The sequence below is a fragment of the Cryptomeria japonica genome, chromosome 7, assembly GCF_030272615.1.
Source record: "Cryptomeria japonica chromosome 7, Sugi_1.0, whole genome shotgun sequence".
In the NCBI taxonomy this organism is placed as follows: domain Eukaryota; kingdom Viridiplantae; phylum Streptophyta; class Pinopsida; order Cupressales; family Cupressaceae; genus Cryptomeria; species Cryptomeria japonica.
In genome coordinates, this window is record NC_081411.1 from 725,812,795 (window position 1) to 725,825,625 (window position 12,831).

At 34.1% G+C, this 12,831-nt stretch overlaps 1 pseudogene; it reads left to right on the plus strand.

Annotated features, from left to right (window-relative positions):
- The first annotated feature begins 10,906 nt into the window (after positions 1-10,906).
- On the plus strand, positions 10,907-12,528 carry LOC131049254 (adenylate-forming reductase 03009-like; annotated as a pseudogene).
- Positions 12,529-12,831: the final 303 nt, after the last annotated feature.

The following is a 12,831-nucleotide window of genomic DNA, read 5'->3' on the forward strand; positions in this document are numbered from 1 at the left end:
AGCAAAATCATAGTTAGAGTGACATGATCTTGAATGCCTTTTTAGTTCTAGAATTTAGATTCAGAAAAAACTTACCCCTCCTTTAAGTATTTTGATTTTGTTTCAATGAATAAAAATCAATTTAATCTATTATAAAAGAGGGTTTTAAGTATACAAAACTATTAAGCTAGTATAAAGAGTTTCTACTAACAAATTTTTGGGATATATAGTAATGAAAATGGTGTGACTATGTTATGAAACCAAGTATATTCTTCATTTCTATTTAACCATTATATCAAGACCTCGCTAGTAATACCCTCCTTGATCTTTTAGAGTAAAAAACATGGAAACCTTATCCCCACACCCACACACAAGACCTCTCTAGTAATACCCTCCTTGATCATTTAGAATAAAAAACATGGAAACCTTATCCCCCCCCCCACACACACACAAGCAAGTGAGTGACATGATTCCAAATAACTAAAGTAATATTATAAGGTGAATAATAACTTTCATGAATATTGTCATACATGCAAAGGTTATGATCATAAATCTAATAAGTGCATATCTAGAACACATTCTATAAATTCAACACGAAAGAACATCAGTTGTTACAAATGCAAGAAATCTAGGTATTATGCTAATCAGTGTAAGAGTGAAGTTGAGATGTCTACAAAGAAGACTATAGTGAAGACTAATGAATCAAACAAAAGGGAAATCATGGTTTGGAGAAAGAAGGTGAATAATGAAAGCAAGCCTGGTGTATTGAAAGTCGGTGCATGCACCTATTCCTCTAGTAATTGAGCATATTGCTTCAGCTCACAGTGAGTTTCCAAAGAAAATCTTTTGGTCCCCTCTTCTGAGTTGGTTCTTATCATTGGTTTGGCATGACTGTGTTACAGATGCTATCCGATAATTCAATATGTATGTTGACATCATTGATAAGACACTTTTTGGCGGTCAACCCCTAGAAGAAATTGGTAAGTTAAATTTGGGAATTAGAGATCATTTCTATCATTATGCGTAAAAGACTTATTTGAAAAGAAAGTGCGAAAATCAAAAGAGTGCAGAAGTAGAGAAGCAGAGCAAGAATGGAATCAAAGATGGTTGTCGAAGAATCAAGCAATGAAAGTTTTTAGTTGAAGGAAAAAGTATTGCTAGATGAATTTGGCACAGTGAAGATTAGAAAAACAGAAGGGAATCTCAGTGAAGAAGAGGTGTAGAAGGTTAAAGAGCTGAGTCACAAAGGAATGGATTTATGGAGTGAGTTTCTATGGCTCAACAATGAAGATGTAAAATCAAGTTAAATTTGAGTCATGTGCAGAATGAATGTATCATGTTGGATAAACCCTATCCAATCATGAATGACATTATTTCAACTAATACTAGCTTATGCAAAAATGGGAGTGTATCGATTAAGAAATTAGTAAAGAACAAGGAGGTTGAAACCCTAACTAGTGTGATAGGTGATCAGAGGGTGTTGTCGATTGACAAAATCATCAATTTTGTTGTGAGGTATGTAGAATATGGAATATCCTATAAGATTTATTTCAAAAGTAGAGAAGTTTCAACTTTGGCTAGTGTAGTCTATGATGCACATAATATTTCTATGGAAGATGTTGTGTTCGATTTGTGCGAATTGCTAAAAAATCAATTGTTAGAAATTATCAAGATGACAAGAGATCAAGATTATGCCTTTCAGTTTGGATCATTACTTGTGTGTTTGGCTATGTATTGTCTGGGATCCCTTTTGACTAAGGAGAATGTGTTGTGGGAATCTGGAGTACTGGTTGCTAGGAAAATCTTTTGATATATTAATGGATTGGACAAGCTAGAGAATATGTATGCGATTCCTAGATTTAAAATCATTTTTGAATATGTGGAGTATCGGTCTAGTATCCCCTACTACCAATTCAGCTAAGGAAGGTTCTTCCTCCGAAAAGAGAAAAAAGGAAAGAATTTGTGCTTTGTAATACTTTGGAATATAAGAAGTGAAAGAAGGATCAGTAAAAGGAAGACATTGTTGTTATTGAAGATTTGAAATCCCCTATAGCTAAGGGAGATGTAGTTGTTCTAGAGCAGAAAACAAAAGTATCTAAATATAATGAAGAGTCTAATTTGCTGAAAATCATTGGCAGTGTAGATGGAATAAAGAATATTGGAGAGATATGGTTTACTTTTGTTGAGGTAGATAGAATTGTGAATGTTCTGATAGATCATTTACTTCAGAACAATATTAAGATTGATGTTGCTGGTGATATATTTCTAGAATCTCTATTTAAGATAGTTAAAGAGAAATTAGTGTAGAAGATTCATAAGAAGATGCTAATAATATACTGGTGAACCCATAATAGTGGGTTACACTTTTTTGCCGACTTTGACACTGCAATATTCATTTTCAGAAAAAACTTCAGATTCGGACACCAATTACTTATAAATTGTAAGGAATTTATAGATCATGTGAACTAGTGATTTGTGTCATTTTGTATGTAGATTCTAAAAAAAAATTGATAATTTTTGGAATCAATTTGCTTCCATTTTTCCATCTCCCTCGAAAACTAGATTTTTTCAAAAAATAACATTTTTAAAGAGTGATTCTCACTTTTTATAGTATAACTTTTTTTCTATAATAGATATGAATGTGATTCTTTCAAATTTGGTTTTGTAACATCCATATCTAGTGTTTGCAATTGGTTTTCTAACATTATCTTCAACATTTCATTTTTTTTTTTTTTTGATCGATAACATTTCATATTTTATTAAGATTTGAAGTCAAGTTAATTATAATTTTGACATATGTCCATTTGTTATTACATAATTTGTTGTACATGTAACGAAAATCAATTATATTTTTTTCATTGGAAAGAGGACTTCAATATCTAGTGCCTTAATTTTTTCAGAATTTTTTGGGTTACGTTTACTATTTTTCCATAAGCTTAAAAAAAAGAACTTAATGTTCGGTGAAAACTCTACATTTATAAGAAATAAAATAAAAATATATTAATGAAATTAAATATATTAAAAATTATATTATTTGGAAATCTTATAATAAGGGCTAAATAATTAAAAAAATAAAACTTCTAAATGAATTCATTTGACCCCCCAAAAGCTAATGTAAAATTGGTTTTTAATCAACGTTTGATAGAAGCAAAGGAGACTCCATTGCAAGTATGATTTAGAAGTAGAGAGGTTCTATCCAAGAAATTTTGATCAAAGAGCCTTTGATCTAACTCTCTTAAATTAGTTACTTCAAATGGGACTTCTTAAATCTTAAATCATTATATTTTCTAAAAAATGTATGATTTCAGCAAAAATCAGGATGTATGAAAAATAGGAACCAACATTGTGAGTTCACCCATACAAAGTTTGTTGGTGAAATGCAATGATGCACTAAGGACTCTATCTTATGTATAAATAAAATGAGACATTGTATTGGTAGTGCCATAAAAATTTATAGGTGTTGTCTTTCAGGGCCAGGTGCTACGATGAAGCATAAAGTGAAGATTGAAGTTGTTGAAGAAGAACTATGTTCCTTGGCAAAATAATTTGATTTTTTGAGTGACAAGGATGGAGAGCAAAGCAAAAAGGTAAATTCTCTTTAGGATGAGTTGTTATTGTTGCAAAGGTAAAGAGAAGACTTTGTGAGTTATTTTTGGAAGGTCAAGGAAATCATTGAAGCTAAGATAGAGAACTTTTTTGTACATTGCTTAGTCATGCAATTGAGTATGAGAAAAATCTGTCTACTCTGAATAGTTTCTCTCACACTTTTGACATGTTGGTGGAATGTAGGAGCTTATTTATTAGCATTAAGTTGGTTATTCACTCTTGGAAGGTACTCCATCTACAACTTAAGGAGAAGTATAAGCATACATTTTAGAAGAAAAGAAACTGAGAATTCTTTTTGTTTGGCATGGAATTTTGACATTCTTTTTGCAGTTGAGTGCATTCCATTATTTTTTTCTTTTTTCTTTTCTTTTTCATCAAAAGTACCCTTTGTCCTTGATGTCAAAGGGGGAGAAAGGTAAATGGAGAAATAAGGAGATACATTAGTAAGGGCGAGTCATATGCAGATATGTTTCTAAGTTTATTCTCTTTGAGATGTTTTGCCATCAATGATAAATTGGAAGATTGTTGGATTTGTGTGAATGTTGTCATTTATGTCAAACTCAGTAATCCAATTAGGATGGGATGTGTCAAGCTATTAGATGAAATTTTGGTATTGGTGGTTGAGCATTAATGGAAGATAGCTATGAACGTGATATGAAGCAGTAAGGCATATATGATGTACTGGAGTAATTTCTGGAAGATCCTCATCTCAAGAATCTTGGGTTGTTCTTATCTTGTTTGTATTTAGCCTCGGTATCAGTTGTGTGAGCTTTGATATTAGTGGTATCAGTGTTATATTAGTCATAGTAATTATATAAATTGTATTAGTTGTATCATGCATCATTTTGTATTTCTATTTGAATGATTATGCTTTATCATGGAATTGGGAGTTAATTGTGCTTGGAGATATTGTGCTTATGGGTCTGGTAGACCCTTGTTTTGTCTCGGTTATCATGACATTAATTTTGGTAAATAAATTATATGAAGAAAGTGTGTAAGTGATTTTTATAGGCCAACTTGTTTATCATATTTTTGGTCAAGGCATGTCTTGGATAATGTGTTGATCTAAACAAGCATATTACTATGAAAATCATTTTGGGCTTGGTCGACATATTATCTCGGTGTATGAGCTTATTGGTACATACATACATAGATAGATAGATATATATATATGTGTATATACATACATAGATATATATATATATATATATATGTATATACATACATAGATATATATATATGTACATACATACATACATACATACATATATATATATAGAAAGTGTATGTGTGAGTGTATGGATGTGGAAAGTATGAGATAGAAGAAAGTAGAGTGTGCGCAGAATAGTAGAGTAAGAGATATGTGAAAAACATAGCAGTTGTAGTGAGAGGAATAGTATATGAGAAAAGGAATATATAGAAGAGTCAAAGTGCAGATAGTGCTATAGTAATCCTTTACTAGATTTGATGCAAGTGATTGGTTTGGTAGAATAGTGCAGCAATCTCTTACTAGACTTGATGTAGGTGATTGTGGATAGTGGTACAGTGATCCCTTACTAGATCCGCTGTGAGTTTTTATGAGTTGTTAACTGAGCTTAATCAATAACTAACTTCATGCATTAGGAGATGCAATTTTCTTTAGTTCAACTATTTTCTATTGTCGTGGGCATTCTGGCAATGAGCAGCTTTTTTAATCTGGTAGTGAGCCACCCCATTTTGTAAAGACTATATAACTAGTTATATCATCTTGAGAGCTAACAATTTCCACATGGTTTTTCCCATTTGGGTTTTCCACATATAAAATCCATTGTTCAATTTGTGGTTGTGTTATTTCTTTATTATGCATTTGCTATTTCATGTTGACGTTCTTAATTTATGAAATTGATATGTCAATAAAAGTTTTAGAAATTGTGGGAGTACTAATTCATGCCCCCTCTCAGTATTTTGGTCCATCCAACCAATTCAGTAATATGATCCTTTGTGTTTGAAGTATTAAAAGTCCTTGCCTTAGAAAAAGGGGACACATTAATAGATACAATTAGATATGGAGAAACATGTGTTGAAGATTTAAGACTATCAATTTCAAGAGATATATTGTTTCAAGAGGGATCCTTTTTGGGCTATCTCTCATAGAATACTTTCTTGTGTATGTGGGCCTGGATTCTCCTAATTCCATAGAGTGGTGGATTATTTCTTGACAATTAATCATTTTCATTTGAAGTAATCAACAATAATGTGACTATTCTTCAGGGACAAGAAGAACTCGAAAGAAGCCCTCTCATCTTTCTATGATAAACAGTGAAAGAAGTAGGGTTAAGAAGAACCCAGATGGCAGCTACAATTGACTCGACCTTCAAAGTTTTTAGGCAGACATGGTAGAATTCATTATGAGGTACATTACCCTTGATGGTCACTTTGCTATCATATTTTATTACCATTTCATAATTTTGAGCCATTTTAAGCATGACAAAAAATTTCCATTTTGTTTTATCTATTATTTTCTTTCGAGTTATCTATTAGTAAGCATGCAAAAATGATGATAACCCAATTCGTCATGAGGGTTTAATCCTCCTAATCATGCAGTATACGAAGGCCCATGAGATTAAACCCTCCCTTGCTCTCAAAAACCCTAAGTCTTTAGCTAGCTAGGAGGTGCATGATGTATTGGATATAGAGTTTGACGATGCAAAGGGCGAGAGTGCTATGTATTGGAATGATGTCCAGGTGTCGAACAACTTAGATTCTAAACCCTTGGAGGATGACGGCCCCCTGAAAAATACCACTTCTAGTAATAGAAGCAGTAGAAAAAACCCTCCTAGATGGTATGCTAAAAAGAAAACCCCTATTTCACAGACCCACATTTAGAGCCCGCAAAATCTGAAAAAAATAGAATAGTGGAAATAAGGCGACGAATATTGACAAGGAGGATGATGAAATAAAGCTCGACATCCCCCTCAATGTGGACCCCAATGAAACCAAACATGATGAAAAAGATGTTGATAAGCTCCTAGGGAAGTTGTTGATGTATCGGGAAAAATGTTTTCGATGGTTTTTTGGGGAAATCAATGTTCTGAAACATGGGATTAAAGATCTCATTGCCACTTTCATTGAGGTTCCTATTCTAAATAGGGTTGATGAACTCTTGAAGTTATCTCAGCAAATTATGAAAGATATCAAGATCATGAAGATTGAACATGGGGCGAAAATCGAAAGGTTGGAGAAAGAGATACAAAAACTAAAGAGTAAACTAAAAGGTTTGGTGGAGGTTAGCAAGGAAGCCATGCACAACAGTGTCGAGGGTCTCAAGAGAGTCAATGAGGAAGTTGCTATGTAGAAGGAGTAGATGACCAGAGTAGATAAATCCACAGATATCAACTTGACTAAGATGAACTTGGAGGTGCAGGCGTCCACGAGACCGTGTATGAGGACCAGGAGAAAACATCAAGTAACTGATAGTTTGAGGTTCATTATGGAGGAACTCCAGGAGATTAATAATAAAGCAATCCAGAAAAATGTTGAGCTTATGAAAGCTCTTTCTTAGCTTTTTGTTATGTTGTGTTTTGTTTAGGTGTGTTTTTTGTGGTTTTCTGTTCTAGGGTCAATCCCCTATTTCTATAGCTGGTTAGCGGTTGGTTAGACTTTGGTTACCTTTTTTTTATTTTTTGTTGGATTTGGGTTTCGGGTCCCTATAAAACCTATTTATCTTAATCAAAAACAATAATGTGACTATTTTTAAAACACCTACGATAATGCAAAGGTGGTTATTCATATTCCAAAAGTCGGGTCTAAATCCAATCAACTATTTTTAAGTGATGTCTATTGGAAAGGTTTTGGAGATGTCTAGATCAACCAAAATGTGAGTGAAAATTGTGTGAAGTAAATTAGAAGAGACTTTTTCTACCACTAAAAATAACCCCAACATATTGTCAATTTCTTCAAAAGAAGATTCAAAATATAATTGGAGTAGAAGATTAGGGAGCTAAACTAACATAGGCATAACAAAGAAATATTTTGAGGTGGGGTTAAAATTTGGGTGTGAATTTTTAAGCATAAGCATGTGTTGATCCCATCTTTAGAGATAATTATAGCAGATTTATTATGATAAAAAATTATAAGTAAATTATCATAAGTGCAAGGGTAAATTTCAAACATCACCTTTGAGGATGGGTCCCTAAGTATCAATGATTCATTTGTACAAGTTGAGAAGATTTGGCCCTAAATAATTCATTAGGAAGGTATGAATTTCATTAAGGAATTATTAGTTTTTTAAAGAAATATTTGTTATATTAAGAGACAATATTGGGGAATATCCCTAAGTTAGAGAAGGATTATTAAAATAAGGACCTATAATGAAGGCATTTACTTGGGATGAAATTAATAAAGCTACATTTTAATTGGAGGCAAGGAAGACTCTAGGGCTAGATGGGTTAAGGAATTTACTTGAGATGATATTAAGAAAGCCACATTTTCGTCATGGGAAAGGAAGACTCCAAGGCTAAATGAATTTTACGAAAAAATCTTTAGGCCAATTTATGAAATTAATATTTAATAAATTATTATTTTTTCTCTTTTATTCATTTATAATAATGTTTGTTTGTAGTTTATTTTGAATTTGAATTATTAGAATTAGTATAAAAACATATTCCTATTATTAGGATTTTGGGCGGATAGCTTATCTTCTTTGACCATTGCTATCATGTTAACACTGACATCGCTGCAGTGTTTTTCGCGACAGTCTTTATGGTGGGAGAGTCGAAGGTTGGTACCAAAATCCTCTACAAAAAGGTTTTCAAACATTATTTCTTTGGAGAACTGGATTTAGTGGTGGGCAATATAGATGAAAGGCTGAGAATGCCAAGTCCAAGAGATTATTTTGTGGTTAGAAGGGATGGTAGGGAAGTCCCCAAATAGGGAGTGCTCACAATCTGGGATCCACAGGCCTTTGAGTCGAGAACCCCCATCATTCAAAGAAATGTGGATTTCCTTCATAAGCTGTTGGTGTTGAAGTTGAATGAGGGTGGTGAATGGATAAACAAATACAAAAGAATTGAGGGCCTTAATAATGACAAGAAGACAGATTTTGGCGTGGAGATTAGGAAGGTGGCGCCGAATGGGGAATTTTGTATTCAAATTTTCATCATCAGTTTTATGGACCTTAGTAATTTGGTAGTTTGAATGGGGATCCTTGAGTAGTGCTCGAATGCCCTGTCAATAATCTCTGCAATTGTTTTCGATATTAATATAATCTTATCCCATCCCTACAGAGCATTACCGAAAAAAAAAAAATTATTTTTTAATGAAATATAAATTAATAAATGATAGAATTAATATTTTAAAAAATATTTTAAACTTATATATACATAATAAACAAAAGAAAATCTATTTTTTTTAAAAACATTTAATTGTGAATTTTATATTCAAATTTTTAATATTTATGTGAGAGAATTTGCAATAATTAAATTAAAAGATATTCTATTGTTATTTAAAAAAGCAATATCCCATACTATACTTATATATGAAAATAGAAATGGAGGCAATAAATATTTTTTTTAAATTCAAATTTAAGTTATTTAAAAATTTTAATTCTTTATTGTCTTAAAAATTATTTTATAATTGTTCAAGGGGTTGAGCTTAAGTGGTTAAAACACTGGGTTCTCATTGTGGAGACCCAAGTTCGATTAAAAACAAAAAATTAATTTATAATTTAAATTTCAACTTGTTTTCAAAATATATTCAAATATATATTTATTATGTTTAAAATTTTTTTTTATAATATTTAATTATATATTATGCCATTGAAAACTTGTATCAACTATTTCTTATTTAAAAAAAAATTTAATTTTTTTTTTTTAAAACTATGTCCACTACATAAGAAAGAGAGAGATTTGAATTTTTTTAATAAGAAAGAGAGAGATTTGAATCTTTTAAACCATGACACTACATGTCCAAAGACAAATTTCTTTTTTAATTCTTTATATTATTTCACCACCTTTCATTATATTTTTTAAAAAATTTATTAAACATATAACCAAAAACTTAACCGTTATTAGCGCAATATTCTTTGTAAAGCACCTACGGTTTCAGGCTATGACTACTTAAAAAAAATGCTTCTCCACATGTGCTACTTCCTTCATTTGAGCTTGGTATTTATAGAAAAAGAAAACTACATCGAGAAGGAAAACGGCTAACGAAAACGGAAGAATGACGGGGAACGGGAAAGAGGTCACAGAAACGGCGAACGGAACGTGGAATGACAGGAAGCATGAAAAGACGGAAAAAATGGGGCCCACGGGCCCGGCCACCTAAGCACAGTCAGCGCTTAGTGTGTGCCGTTTAAGCGGCCCCCCTGCGACACGCTAATTGATGATAACAATTTGGAGATTCCAAAGTTACAATTTATTTGGCGACTTCTACAACGTTGTAATATAGATTAATAAATATTGTAAACAATCCAAACAATATATCCTTAATTTTAGCAAGCTGTGTAGCCACCGACATGTTTCACATCGACTGCGCTACATGTATTTATTTGATTATTGTTCTATTGATAACCGTGCTGATCAATCCTATCCCGTACATAACTGTCAAATTACTGTTTTTTGTGGTTTTGTGCTTTACTTTCTCTGACCTGCACGGCAAGACAGGAAAAACAAGAGATACCGAGTTTGCCACTTTGCATCTTGGAATCTTGATGTGTCGAGTAACTTGATGTGTCGATGGAGGGTATAATTTTGCAAAAGAGGAACTTTTGTCACAGTCTTTTGTTTAGTTGGGTTATGCTTTCCGTATTCCAGGTAGTAAAATACTATGTTTTAGATAATATATACCTTGTTCATCGAAAAAATCATTAGTTGGCTTATGCTTTCTGAATTGCAGGAAGCGCAGTATTAGTTTTTTAATAATATATACCTTGTTCATCAAAAAGATCATTAGTTGGTTTATGCTTTCCAGATTGTAGATAGCAAAATATATATATTTTTTAAAATAATATAGATACATTGTTCATCGAAAAAATCAGTCATTTCGCTAGGTTCATTTTCTCTATTAAGAAAAAAACTGAAATTATGGTGGCAACGGCTGACAGAATTTTCAACGCTCTCGTCTTCATGTGCATGCTCTGTTCATGAGAATTAACTATAAATATCACCATAAAAATGGCGAATGCATATCTTGGAGAGTGTTTGAATACGTTGTCTTGCTGGTTTGTTTTACAGTAGGCAATCCTCTTGTCTTCCCTCTTTGCTATTATTCTATCTGAGCCAGTGAGTACGAAATGGATGATTTGTGAAGGTCTCCAAGCTGCCATGGTGTGTCCTTCGAGATGCATAGTCCTTCCGTTCCTGCACGTCATTTGCTTTATAAACCCATCACTTTAAATATTTGGAATAAGAGTTCCAACTCCATCATCAAGAATTTTCTTAGCCATGAATCCGCGATCATCCAAAAATCAGAGAGTCGTGGATCCAGCACTCATTTTTGTGATTTGGATATTGAAGGTGATGAGGAGGGAGATGCAGATGTGGAGCGACAGGCTGAGATTGATTTAGTAAGGCACTCCAGTTTACCTCACCTGACAGAACAGGAAAACGTTGTCTCACAACCACAGCCCAATTGTGTGAAAGTGCATTACAAGAAACCGTCCGAAGCTGCCAAGATAGGGGAGACGCGTATGTTCGTGATATTGCTGGATCAGGGCCTCTTTACTGTGTACAAGCGTCTATTCCTTCTCTCCTTCGCATTCAATTTGACTGCACTCCTTTTGGCCGCCACCGGCAACTTCTCATACGCTAAGAAGGAAGCTGCGCTCTTTTCAGTTGGGAATATTGTGGCGTTGGTGTTGTGCCGCAACGAGGCCTTTATGAGATGCGTGTTCTGGTTGGCGGTGAAGGTGTTGGGAAGGTCATGGGTTCCAGTCCCTCTCAAGACCGCCATAACATCGTTCCTTCAGTCTGTAGGAACAGCGGCTGCGGCGTCTCCTCTGTCATGTGGCTCACTTATTCCTTCGTGCAAACTCTGCACCATTCTGAGACCACCTCCCCGGAGATAAGAGGAGTAGCATTTGCCATACTGGCGCTTCTGGTGATAAGCTCACTCGCAGCATTCCCTTTGGTCCGGCACTTAAATCACAACGTCTTCGAAGGATTTCATCGTTTCGCTGGCTGGACTGCTCTCGCTTTGCTTTGGGTTTTCGTCATACTCTCTGCAGCTTATGTTCCTGCTGAGAAATCCTACAGAATGCGCGGTTCAGTTCTTGCAAAGAAGCAGGATTTCTGGTTCACTTTAGTCATCACCATTCTCATAATCCTGCCATGGTTATCTGTGAGGAAAGTTCCAGTGCAGGTATCGGCTCCTTCCGGTCACGCCAGTTTAATAAAGTTCTCCAGTGGAATTAAAGCCGGCCTTCTCCGGTGCATTAGCAGATCGCCTCTCTCAGATTGGCATGCATTCGGAATAATCTCTGACGGAATAGATGAGCACATGATGCTCGCAGGTGCGCTCGGAGATTTTACCAAAAGCCTGGTATGTGATCCACCAAAATATTTGTATACTCGTTGTGTTCATTTTGCAGGGCTGCCCTATCTGATAAACATGTACAACAAGGTGGTTGTGGTGGCCACGGGTTCGGGAATCTGCGTGTTCCTGTCGTTCATGCTGCAGCCTTGTCCAGCAGAGGTTTATGTGATTTGGGTGGCCAAAGCGATAGAGAAAAACTTTGGAGACGATATTGTGAAGAGGATCAAAAGCTACCCTTCCGAAAAGATGATAATCCATGACACTGCTTTCTCAGGGCGTCCAAACGTGTCGCAGATGACAGTGGATGCAGTGAAGAAATGCGGAGCGGAAGTGTTGATAGTGACTAGTAATCCAAGTGGGAGCAGAGACGTAGTGAATGGATGCAAAGCAGCCGGAATTCCAGCTTTTGGGCCAACCTGGGACTCTTGATTTCATTTTTTTTTTTTTTAAACAACGTTATTTCTATTACTATAAATAAGATAGCAAATTATTTGTAAAAGGTAGAACATAGAGGGCATGCAGGCACGTAAAATTAAACCAGCATCCTTATAGCCTGAGTGTAGCTCACATGCAGAGCATAGTTTCTTTGTGATGTATATGATTAGGAAAATATATTTCTGATGTTTTATTAGAAATTTTTACTAATACTTTTTAAGAAATAATAATAAAAATATATTAATAATAAATAGAAAGAGATTATATAAAGACTTAAAAATAGTAATAGTTTAATAC